The sequence below is a fragment of the Lactuca virosa genome, chromosome 4 (genome assembly GCF_052849685.1).
Source record: "Lactuca virosa cultivar CGN04683 chromosome 4, Lactuca_virosa_CGN04683_v6, whole genome shotgun sequence".
NCBI classification, from domain to species: domain Eukaryota; kingdom Viridiplantae; phylum Streptophyta; class Magnoliopsida; order Asterales; family Asteraceae; genus Lactuca; species Lactuca virosa.
Genome location: NC_136429.1, coordinates 4,374,380 through 4,387,932, shown reverse-complemented (window position 1 = coordinate 4,387,932; position 13,553 = coordinate 4,374,380).

The window sequence follows — 13,553 nt, the reverse complement described above, 5'->3', positions numbered from 1 at the left end:
GGCACGAAAATCGAAAAATCTCGAAAACCGGGAAATTTCGCATGGACCCTCTTCGGCCACGTCACCCTCGCATGCGAGGCCTCCCCGTGTCGGACACGTGTTCGCTGCTGATTGGACCGAAGTACGCGTGTCACCTGCTGATTGGTCTGAAGTCGTCATGACGCCTCCTGATTGGACTGAAGTTCGGTCCTCTCCGGGAAGACACGCATCCGACACTGCCATCCTCCTCGCTTCTCCTTCTGACGCGTGGCTGCTGACTCGCCTTCGCATTCACCAGCTGTCCGAACCCTCGCCACCTGTCCGATGACTCACCCCTCGGCCGAACCCTCGCACCCCTATATAAAGGGTGCGAGACTTCTCGGATTTGAGAGGTTTTTCACCCCAAATTTCACCCTTTTTCACCTTTTCACCCCTAAACTTTCTTACAACCCCCCAAGGCCCCGGTATCGTATCTAAAACCCGAAGCAAGCCCCGAAGCCCTGGAATTCTCGAGAAAATAACCTCTTTCCAGTCGAAGTGCTGCCCGCGTAAAGCCCGGTTTTTTAATCAAAAACTCGCTGTTTCTTCGAGAAATATCATCTATAGAAACGAAACGCTGCCCGAATCACCACTTATCAAGTGAGTTCATACCCCTATAATATACCTTTGTAAATGGTTTTATATGCTTTCCAGGAGAGGAATACAAGTTGAACACAATTTAAAATTGTGTTAATAATTGTATGTGATAATAATCACACAAAGGGTTTCCTTATGCTTTTAAAGATTACCAAATACTTCCAAAATGACTTAAAGTCATGTTAAATCTTTAAAGTCATGTAAACTCCGTTAAATTCTTTGAAAAAGGTTTTAATAAACTATTTCAAATTATAATTGCCAAAATCAGGTTTATATATGTATAAATATATAAATAAGATTTGAAGGGCTTAGGACTAATGAATTATCTTATTTCCTTTTCCTTGTTTGGATGTGGAATTAAGGTGGTGTTATTTGTCCGAAGATCGTTTCCTTCTTAATTATATATATATATATATATATATATATATATATATATATATATATATATATATATATATATATATATTATACGTATATGAATATAAAAGTTTACTTCATTCGGTATCATTACCTTTGTATCATGCTGAGCAAAGGTATTCATCCATGAGAAATCGTGCTAATCAAATAGAACATATAAATTATTATAGGTATAATTTATGATTCAAAACTAAATATACAAGTATGATTCACGATTGTATACTTTCCAAGGAAATTACCAACAATTCATTTATCTATACCAGGATATGTATAATACTTTTAATATAGGGATAATAGATTAAAGAAGTAATAATACATCATACCGGGTTTGCATTAACAAAGGTACAATACAGAGTACCAGGGTTAGCAATCACGGGGTAATAATACATCATACCGGGTTTGCATTAACAGGGGTACAATACAACGTACCAGGGTTAGCAATCACGGGTTAATAATACATCGTAAATCTCGTTGAAACAATAAATTTGTGAGACTCTTCATGGTGTACTTATCTAAGTACGACCTTAAGTCCTGACTTATTAACCAGAATCTCCTGTAGGGAGGGCGTGAATTTGTGTGTAGATCTATATGGGACTGACAATCCCGCACCTTTACTGTTCGCTACAGTTTGGCCGACAGGCCTAGGGTGTCAAATATCATATCGTTTCCTACGCCTGAAGAACGTCGCATCAGGCACATCAGTCATATTAGTATGGTTAATAGAACTCACATGGATAAAACAACGAGTAAATTACTTAGTAATATACTTCTCTTAAAACAGTAAGAAAAGATAATTACATCCTGACCAAATATACCTTCTGTTAGTTTTTACTTACAGTAAAAGCTACATATCATGAAATCAAGTATGGCAAATATACTTGTACTTCTGGTTTTGGAACATTTAAAACCACAAAGCAGTATTATGGATAATATAATATTTTCCAGAATTAATACTAATGTTTTACTGTAGAACGGATATAACTAAGAATACTCTTACAAAAGAAACGGTTTATGGGATTAAACTAATTTTACAAATGAAACGGTTTATGGGATTAAACCACTTTTACAAATGAAACGATTTATGGGATTAAACTACGTTTACAAATGAAACGGTTTATGGGATTAAACCACTTTTACAAATGAAACGGTTTATGGGATTAAACTACTTTTACAATTGGAACTTAGTAAACTAGTATTAGATAAAGGGCCTTTAGTGGTTAATTCTATAATTCCTTAGTTTTTACATCTGAGTGATACATAAGTAATATCCGATTGACAGTGAAATGTGTGACTTTCGCCTTACTTCCTGTTCCTTGTTTGGTTGTGGGCTTAGGGAAGATACACCCATTTAACTATCCATTCGATATTAGGTTATATATAATTAGTATAAACTAAGTAATTGCAGAGGGAACTATTGAGGTTATCAGTTTATCACCTCAGGAAATATAGGATTTTCTGGAGGAACCAGCGAACTTTTCCAAGAACTTAGAGTATACTTAACAGAACTAAAATACTTATGAACTGACCAGCTTAAATGCTGATCTACTCTTTCCAAATAACTTGTATTCTCAGGAATCCAGTAGACAGGTACACTCCCGAAGCTTTTGAGAAGACTACCTAGTACCGTACCGCGACTCTTGTCTTCTACTGTACCTACTTTGGTGTTTGAATATATAATGTTTAAACACTTATGTAGAACCTATACTTATTAATGCAATGGTTGTTTGTACTTTGATTACTATACTGCGTGTGTTGTGATACTTACCTGAAGTCCTCCGCCCCCGAACGTTTCCGCCGTTCTGGTTCGGGGGTGTGACAACTTATGCATGCATTCTATTTGATTGTGGTGTTGAGAAGAGATTCGTGAGCCATAATTTCAAATACTTGCTAAATCAAAACTCTCAACCATTAAAAGAAACATTCACAGTAAAAATGGCTAACGGGAAATCCGAATCCACCAATGATATATACATAGGATGTACCCTTACTTTGAATAACTTGTCGTTCCCAATAGACCTTATGCCGGTCTCTATCAAAAGTTTCGACGTCATAATAGGTATGGATTGGTTGTGTCCTAACCATGCTGACATCTTATGTTATGAAAGAGCCATTCGTCTAAACTTTCCAACTAATGAAACTCTTGTTATTTACGGCGACAAACCCGGAACGAACCTCCAGATCATTTGTTGCTTAAAGGCACAGAAGTACCTTCGCAAAGAGTACTGTGTTTTCTTAGCTCACATGGTAGACAAAAAGCAAGAAGTGAAAAACATATCGAGCATTCCTGAGGTCTGCAAATTTCCTGACATATTTCCCGATGATCTTCCAGGAGTGCCTCCTGAACGACAAGTCGAGTTCAGAATCGACTTAATTCCAGGGGCTACCCCAGTAGCCAAATCTCCCTATCGTCTTGCACCTTCTGAAATGCAGGAATTACCCAGCCAGCTTAACGAACTCCTTAGCAAAGGTTTCATAAGACCAAGCTTCTCACCATGTGGAGCATCGGTTTTGTTCGTGAAGAAGAAGGATGGATCATTCCGTATGTGTATAGACTACCGCGAGCTGAATAAACTTACCATTAAAAATCGATACCCTTTGCCTCGCATTGACGATATGTTCGACCAACTTCAAGGTGCGAGCTACTTCTTGAAAATAGACTTAAGATCCGGGTATCACCAGTTACGGATTTTGGAGGATGACATTCCCAAAACCGCGTTCAGAACTCGTTATGGTCATTATGAGTTCGTAGTGATGCCATTCGGATTGACGAATGCACCTGCTGTGTTCATGGATCTAATGAACATAGTGTGTCGTCCATTCCTGGACAGATTCATCATAGTCTTCATTAACGACATCCTTATCTACTCAAGAGGTGAAGAGGAACATGGCCAACATCTTCGTCAAGTTTTGCAAACTCTTAGAACAGAGAAACTCTATGCGAAGTTTTCAAAGTGTGAATTTTGGATCAGGAAGGTTGAATTCCTAGGTCACGTGTTCAGTTCAGAATAAATACGCGTCGACCCTTCCAAAATTAAAGCAATTGAAAACTGGTCAGCACCCAAAACACCTACAGAAATCCGTCAATTCTTAGGTCTTGCTGGCTATTATCGCAGGTTCATCCAGAATTTCTCTCGAATAGCTAAACCTCTTACCACCCTGACGCAAAAGGGTGTAACTTTTAGCTGGGGAGAAAAGAAAGAAACAGCGTTCCAAACGCTTAAACGAGCCTTGTGTAGTGCACCAATCCTGTCTCTTCCTGAAGGGACAGAGGATTTCGTAGTGTACTGTGATGCTTCTAATCAAGGGCTTGGATGTGTTCTTATGCAAAGAGGAAAGGTTATATCCTATGCCTCAAGACAACTAAAGACACATGTAGTCAACTATACAACACATGACCTTGAGCTAGGAGCAGTGGTATTTGCTCTGAAGATCTGGAGACATTACTTATATGGCACGAAGTGCACAGTATTCACGGACCATAAAAGTCTCCAACACATATTCGATCAGAAAGAGTTGAACATGAGACAACGACGATGGGTGAAGCTACTGAACGACTACGATTGTGAGATACTTTATCATCCCGGTAAAGCTAACGTGGTAGTTGACGCCCTTAGTAGAAAAGAATACTCGGGACGTCGAGTAAAGTCGTTAACCATGACAATCCATTCACATCTGTCCACACAGATCAAAGAGGCTCAACTCGGGGCCTTAAAACCTGAAAATGTGGCAGGTGAAGCCTTAAGAGGAATGGATAAAAACTTCAAAGTCAGGGATGATGGAGTCTATTGTTTCATGAACCGGATCTGGACACCAAAGTTCGGTGGTTACAGAAACATGGTTATGAATGAAGCACACAAAACCCGATACTCCATTCATCCAGGTTCAGACAAGATGTACCTGGACCTCAAGAAACTATACTGGTGGCCAAACATGAAGGCCGAAATTGCTACCTTTGTGGACAAGTGCCTTACTTGTGCCAAAGTCAAGATAGAATACCAGAAACCTTCAGGTTTATTGCAACAACCTGAAATCCCTGAATGGAAGTCGGAGCGGATCACAATGGATTTTATAACCAAGTTACCCAAGACATCGAGTGGTTATGATACTATTTGGGTAATCGTCGATAGATTAACCAAATCCGCATACTTCTTACCAATCAAAGAGACAGACAAGATGGAGAAGTTAACAAGAACTTATCTCAAAGAAATCGTTAGACTGCATGGTGTGCCAATATCTATTATTTCTGACCGAGATAGTAGATTCACTTCTCGTTTCTGGCAGTCTTTACAAAAATCTTTGGGAACTAGGCTGGACATGAGTACAGCCTACCATCCACAAACTGACGGACAAAGTGACAGAACAATTCAAACTTTAGAAGATATGTTGCGAGCTTGCGTGATAGACTTTGGTAAGGCATGGGATACTCATTTACCCCTTGTCGAATTCTCTTACAACAATAGTTATCACACTAGCATAAAGGCTGCTCCTTTCGAAACTCTCAATGGTCGCAAGTGCAGATCACCTCTGTGCTGGGTTGAAGTGGGTGACACGCAGCTAGCTAGAAGTCAAGTTCCTGACAGTACTCTCACTGGTCCGAAAATCATTCGTGAAACCACGGAGAAAATCGTGCAAATCCGGGAGCGGCTTAAAGCTTCCAGAGATAGACAGAAAAGCTACGCTGACAAAAGAAGAAAACCTTTGGAGTTCCAGGTTGGTGACCGCGTCATGTTAAAGGTCTCACCCTGGAAGGGCATGATATGCTTTGGAAAGCGTGACAAGTTGAATCCAAGGTATATAGGACCATTCTAGATTCTTGCTAGAATTGGTCCCGTAGCTTACAAACTCCGACTACCTCAAGAACTAAGTAACATATATCCTCTTTTTCACGTCTCGAACTTGAAAAAGTGTCTGTCCGATGAGACTCTTGTTATCCCACTCGACGAAATCGAGATCGACGAGAGCCTCAACTTCGTGCAAGAACCAGTAGAAATCATGGACCGAGAGGTCAAGCAAACAAAACAAAGCCGTATTTCTATAGTGAAGGTTCGCTGGAATGCCAAGCGGGGACCTGAATTCACTTGGGAGCGTGAGGATCAAATGAAACTGAAATATCCTCATCTTTTTGATTAGTTGTTTGTATTTGCTTAATTGCTTAAGCTCTAATTTCGGGACGAAATTCTCTCTAATGGGGGGATAATGTAACATCCCGTTATTTTCTATTTGTACAATCAACTCTAGTCAACCAAAGTCAAACAAAAGTCAACTAAAGTCCTTTTTATTGTTTTGGTTTTTATTTAGGTTATGATAATAACCTTTATTTGCTAAAATCCTTATAATATCCATAGTTGAGTTTAGAAGGAAAATGTTTGAAAACCGAAAAACTTCGCATACTATTCATTGCCTCGGACCGTAAACACTTCAGACCGCAAAGAGCTTATGGCCGTACACACTTCGGACCGTAAACTCCTCGCAGCCGTAAATGAGGCTTCGGCCGTAAACGTCTTGCCGACTTCGGACCGCAAACTCCTCGGCCGTAAACCCTCGCATATATATATAGATTTCCTTCATTTTTTCACCATTTCTCACACTTTCACCTCAAGAAAATCGGATTCTCTCTCAAAGTTCATCAAGTCTTACACCCTAATCTTCAAAGATGTAAGTATTCCTTCAATTGAATTGTTGATACATGGCTTTATCTACTAAAGATCCATGTTTTCATCCATGAAATCTGTCATACCCCAAAACCGGAACGGCGGAAACGTTCTGGGGTGGAGGACGTCATGTTTAGTATCACAAGACATGCATTATAGTAAGAAAAGTAACGAACAACCATTTCCTTAGAAAGAAAGTGTTTACAAGGTGTGTTCACAAAACATAGAATGCATAAGCAAATAACAAACAAGACTTGAAGCTATACTGCTCCATCTTCTGAATCCCAGTGCGAGTACCTGTCTACTAGGCTCCTGAGAATACAAGTTATTTGAAAGAGTTGATCAGCAATTAAGCTGGTGAGTTCATAAGATTTTAGTGATGTATGTAAGTTGTAAAATGTTGTTGTAAAATGTAGTTGAAAATGTAGTAAGTTGTAAGTTCTGTTTATAAAAGTTCGCTTGTTCCTCTTAGAAAATCCTATATTTTCTACTTTGATGAAAGATACGTAAAAATGATTCTACAATCCTTTCTATGAGTACTAAATTGATACAAGTGATATACAACTCAGAGTAAACAAACAATCGATTGAGCGCATCTGCTCTAAGGTGGAAAGCACACCTCCCATTGTTTGTTTGATCATTGTGGTATATAACCCTGGTGTATTCACTTGTTACTCATGGAGTTAATTGTAATAGTTCCTTTATATTTAATGAAAAGATTCTTTAAGAAACCCCTTATTCCTTATAATAAAATGCTGACCACAGTGATTACTCCTATAATCACTTAGTTTATACTGGCTATATATGATCTAATATCGGATAGAGAGTTAATTGGGTGAATCTGCCCTAAGCCCACAACCAAACAAGGAACAGGAAGTAAGGCGGAAAGCACACATCCAACTACCTATTGGGTATCAATGATATATAACCATGCTGTATAAACTAAAGTATTATAGAGTTAATCACCTAAGGTCCTTTAAGTTTATACTGGTTTAATAAAATGGATTAAACCCTTAACTGGTAAGTTTCTATTTTTGTATACCCAAAGTTCTGACTTGGAATGTATGTTATGTACTAGAAAGTTGTGCATTGACTCTGTGTCCTATGACTTGACCCATACCTGGTACCCTTATGATGACTCAATGTATACTGGACATATATATCTAGAATCGAATAGATAATAGGCTGGGTGAATCTGCTCTCAGCCCACAACCAAACAAGGAACAGGAAATGAAGCGGAGAGCACACATCCTATTACCTGTCGGATCCTATTAATATATATGTATCCTTTGATGTATACATTAAGGAATCATAAGGTTAGCATTATGGTCCTTTCTACTAAACGTAGCCTTCTACCAAGGCATCAAATGTTATGTATGTATGTTTCTTGTATGAGTGTGTATTTTCCCGAATGAAACTATCATTAACAAAATATAGTTTACACATTAATGAATATGTGAAAAGATCACAAAATAAATGTAATAGGGAAAATAATGTTTTACCTCAGCAGCGACATTGCTGGCTATAACGTAATAAAATACCGACTCCAGGTAGTATTAAATGTACAATACACCTCGGGGAGTCGTTTTGATAAAATACAGACTCCAAGTAGTATTAAATGGACAATACACCTCGGGAGTCTTTTTGTAGCAAAATATAGACTCTAGGTAGTATTAAATGGACAATACACCTCGGGGAGTCTAAAGAAATAAAGTACAGACTCCAGGTAGTATTAAATGTACAATACACCTCGGGGAGTCTAAAGTAGCCTTTAATCCCAAAATGGTAAATTAAAGGTTTTAATGTGAACTCGTATGTAACCATGCTGATCGACGACTGAATAAAAGATGAACCTCCGGTGTCATATGTAGTGAGGTGACATTTTGTCACCCCATAGCCTTATCGGCTGGGACTGTAGCTAGCAGTCAGGGTGTGGGAGCGTCTGTCCTATATAGATCTATACACAAGATGCCCGCTCTCCCTCCAGGAGACTGGTTACAAATTGATACAACACAGTGTCATTGTATCCTTAAATGGTTTGTCACATTAATTTATTGTATAATAGTGTTTGTATAGTAAGTCATAATGTAGTAATGTTCACTCTGTACTAGTATATAGTATACTCTCTTGTATAGTATGTATTGGTCGTATTGTATGTTCTCTCTCTCTAGTATGCATGTATGCTCTGTTTGTTTCTCATCATAGTATGCTTTGAAAACGGAGTTTTGTTAAACTATCAAGTAACATAACTTGAAAAGAGTCTTTGAGATGTTTTGACGACTTATAAATGACATAAGTAATCCTTTTGAAAATGTTTATAACAAACAATTACACAATTAACATTGTGTTCAACTTGTATTCCCCCCCTCCCCCCCTTAAAACATTTAAAACAGTTAAAAGATTCATTACGGGGTATGAACTCACCTTATGTGGGTGATTCAAACGAATGTGCGCGTAAGGATGAGAAGTTCCTCGAATGAAGTCCCGAGACACAACAAGTCCTAAATGACATATAATCACATATATTGACATAAATATAGTGCTTGGAAGCAACCAAATGCAAGGAAACACCTCACGGGACTAGGAAACACTTTGACCAAGTGTTGGAATCACATGTGATTGACCAAAAGGGAGTGTACGAGCACTTCGAAGAGTGTGCGGCCAGGGGAGTGCGCGGCCGCACACTCATGGTAAAGAGTGCACAAAACGTTTTCCAAATGGTGGGGAGGCTTGTAGGACTGATGCTCATCAAGTATTGAAGCTAGAAAGGCACTTTGGAGGCCCTTAAGCACTAAACAAAGGGGTGTACGGCCGCATGGAGTGTGTGCAGCCGCACACTCCTTGATGAACATGGTTTGGACGTTTTCTAAGGCTCACATCTAGTAAGTAACAAGCTTAGGGAATTGTACTCACGATATGGAAGCCTTTAGGGGTGTTTTGAGGGTGTTTGAGGGGTGTACGGCCACATGAGTGTGTGCGGCCGCACACACCATATGTTCTTGAGTTCTGGGAAGTTTCAAGGCCTTAAGCTAGTTTTCTAAACAAGATTCAAGCATAAGGGAAGAGTACTTACGATCCGGGAGCTCGAGAAGGCCCAAACTTGCCAAGAACAAGTGTGTGTTCTTGGTGTTTTTGGTGAAATGGATGAAGATTTGAATATCTAGTCAAAACATGATTTCCAATGGATGAAATGAAAGAGTGTTACTAGTTTGGAAGGATTAACAACAAATCAAGTGAAGAACACTTACATTCTTGAAGATCTAGGCTGAAAATCGGATGATAGTTGAGAGAGAAATCGAGTTCTAAGCTTTGGAGAGTGAAAAGGGATGAATGAAGGCTAAACCCCTCCTCTGTACATGTGAGTGTGCTGCCAGGAGAGGGGTGTGCGGCCGCTCACCCAGTGTGCGGCCGTACACTCCTTGTGTTGGAGTGTAAGGCCCGGTTTTGATGCTAGAAGTGTACGCGATCCATTTCTATGTTCAAAGCTTGAATGTACTGACCTTTGGACCTTTAAACGGACTCCAAATGAGGCTAAATGATAGCAGGAATGAGTCTGACACTCAGTTGACTTGACTGGCTGAGCTTTGCAAGGCAAAAATTTAAAATTTTTCGGATTGTCACATCATCCCCCCGTTAGATGGAATTTCGTCCCGAAATTAGCTTTCTTAGCCGTACTACTGGGGTTGCGCTTCTCTGATTGGCAGAATACCCACTCGTAGACCTGGCAACTTTGCCCTACTGTTCATGATAGGATTCATAATTGGTCCATCTATCATTATCTCATGTATACAAGTTGTTTAGAATTAAAATTAGTTAGACGGTCGGATGTGTGACTCTGCCCCAGATCCACAACCAAACAAGGAACAGGAGATAGGGCGGAGACACACATACTAGATCTGCATAATCATAATAATATACTACCCTCACGTATAAATCAAATAGTGATAGGTGAGCGGTATTCGTCCTTAGCCTCTTGTGCTCGAACTTGGTCTGCTGGACGAGTGGTATTTCGGAAAGGTCTGTGGAACATACGACGGCAAGGTTTCGGAAGACAAAGTACTCTTCGCACGAGTACTTCGGGGCTTAGAATACGAAAGACAAAACTGTGGCTTAGATCAGACTGTCGTTACGAGTGATGAGGGTTTCGCGAACTTGACGGTCGAGGCGTTGGGGACATATGAACTTAGTATGGCGAAGACCACGCCAACTCATGACGAATGATAGTAATGGACTCTTTACTGAACAAAGTTTTGGCCGATTGGAAAGAAATGTATGTTATACGATGATGTATCCTTAGCGTGCTCGAAAATTTACTCTTAGTGAGCTCGACTATGTACTCTTAGTGCGTTCGATAGTGTACTCTTAGTGCGTTCGATAGTGTACTCTTAGTGCGTTCGATAGTGTACTCTTAGTGTGTTCGATAGTGTACTCTTAGTGCGTTCGATAGTGTACTCTTTGTAAATGTTCTAGTGCTTTCTGTTTTCTCCTTGATGTTAACACTTCTACGTATCGTACCGCGATGTGCGCATACATATCGTGAAAGTGCTTTGTTATATAGAATCGATACTTAAACTACGATCCTCCTTGGTACCACTACGATCGCCTGGAATATACAAGTTATGAATAATTAAGATGAATTGGACGGTCGACTGAGTAACTCTGCCTCAAATCCACAACCAGACAAGGAACATGAATTAAGGCGGAATCACTCACTCTAAGTCTGCAAAATCTTAGCTATGCACAACCCTTAATGTACATACTAAGCCATCATAGCTTCTCAGAACGGATCTCTTAGTTCTCTTGAATACTGTGACTTGTTCCTATTTCAATATGTGAGTTATTATAATTACTTTTAATGTTATCCCCAAGTTTTAATCTTATATATAAATATAAATTAATTTTCAAAGCAATTACTAGGTCGAAAACGTACCGCTGCTCGAAGGCGACTCCGAGGTCGATTCCCCTGCGGTGATCATCAGAATTTGTCCATCCGCTCCTGAGTTCTTTGTTATCGGGAAGTCCTCCTGGTAGTGTCCAGTCTCACCACAGCCATAGCAGGCTTGATTTTCTTCAACTCTGGGGACTTGGGAGATCGGTTGAGCCGGTGCTCTGTAGAAACGGATTGTGTGTCCTTTTCTGTGGCAGTTCAGACACTGCATTTTCCGGCATACTCCGGTGTGGTGATAGTTGCACTTCCCACACTTCGGAAGGGTTCCAGCATATCGACTGGCAGGTGCTGGAGTAGCAGGCGTTGTGGCGGTGTACATAGTACTCGTTCGTTCCTCCTGCGGGGTATACTGTGTTGTTTGCTTCTCCTTCCTCTTGTTCCCCGACTTCTGTCCATAGTCCTCTTCCCTCGGTGGCGCAGGAACCGGGACTTCTACGCCATGGTGGACTTCATGGTCGATGAGTCGCTGAGCCAAGTGCTTAGCACTATCGAATGTGGTCGGGTTAGAAGACAACACATTTCCTTGGGTCGGAGCAGTCAGACCCCAGATGTATCTTTTTATCTTCTTGCTCTCCGGGGTAACCATCCCGGGGCATAGTGCTGCAAAGTCGCTAAACCTATCAGTGTAGGCCACTATGTCTGAGCCAACCATCCTAAGCTCCCATAGCTCTTGTTCCCGCTTTTGTACTTCGCCCCTTGAGCAGTACTCTCTCATCACCCTTTCCTTCAAGTTTTCCCAGCCCATAGAGTTTGCCACTGTTAGAGTCAGTGACTTAACATGGCCATTCCACCATGTTAGGGCTCTTTCAAAGAAGGTGCAGGCAGCAAACTTCACTTTTCTCCCTCCGGGGCACGAACAGATCTCGAAAATCGACTATGTTCTCTCGAACCATTGCATCAGAGCGATGATTCCACCATTTCCATCAAAGGAATTGGGTTTGCATTTCATGAAGTCTTTATACGAACATTCCCTTGGGCGTTCGTGGGTATCTTCGTGGTTGTTTAGGCGGGCATCGCCACCAGATCCACTGATACCTCTTGAGCGAATTTGGGTTAGGGCGGATGTCGTTGCTGCCGTTACCGCTGCCTGAAAAGCAGCTGGGTCGAACCGTGGCAGGGGTAGTGGCGGTTGAGTTTGAGTTATTGGAATAGTGCGTCTGTTCGATTTGCGAGGAGGCATCTTTGCTAAAAGAATACAAAGATGAGATGGAATAAGTCTATAACAGTGGACACAAGCCGAAAGCTGAAAAGACAAGGTTATTCCAGTTCTGAGTGTATCGGGTCCTGACTTCCACAGGGTACTAGAAACAATTCATAAAAGAGTCTATACTTAATAAACTCTATGAATTTGAAATGGCTATCCTCGAATGAATATCTGTTACCTGAATAACTGTTACCAGCTGTATGTAAGAAAATAATCCTAACATATAATGTGAGCAGTGTTTCCACTCGCTCATTAAGTTAACCAAGATTATTATTTATTAGTGTGACGCATAAGACGTTTTGGTTACTTTGGTTGATCCTTCTTTGAAAGCTTCTCATGAACTTGCTCTTGTTCCTCCTGGACGCTTCTGTTGACTGCTATGAGGAAGTGGTTACATCTATCTGGGTTTGACGTGCGAGAATGGAAGTGGCTAAAGAATCTATGAGATTTAAGGTAACTTTATGGGGTGATCCCTACAGAGTCCTCCTATAATTGCACAATGTACTCAAGTTGTGTATAACTTAAGATTAAATAGACCTTCGAATAAGTGATCCTGCTCCAAAACCACAACCAAACAAGGAACAGGTAGTGGAGCGTAGATCACAAATTCTAAGTCTATAAATTCTCAATTATATATAACCTTGGAAGTATACATTGCAAGATTATAGACCTATCCGTAAGGGTCTTTTAAGTTATCACATAAGTTGTTTATATAGTG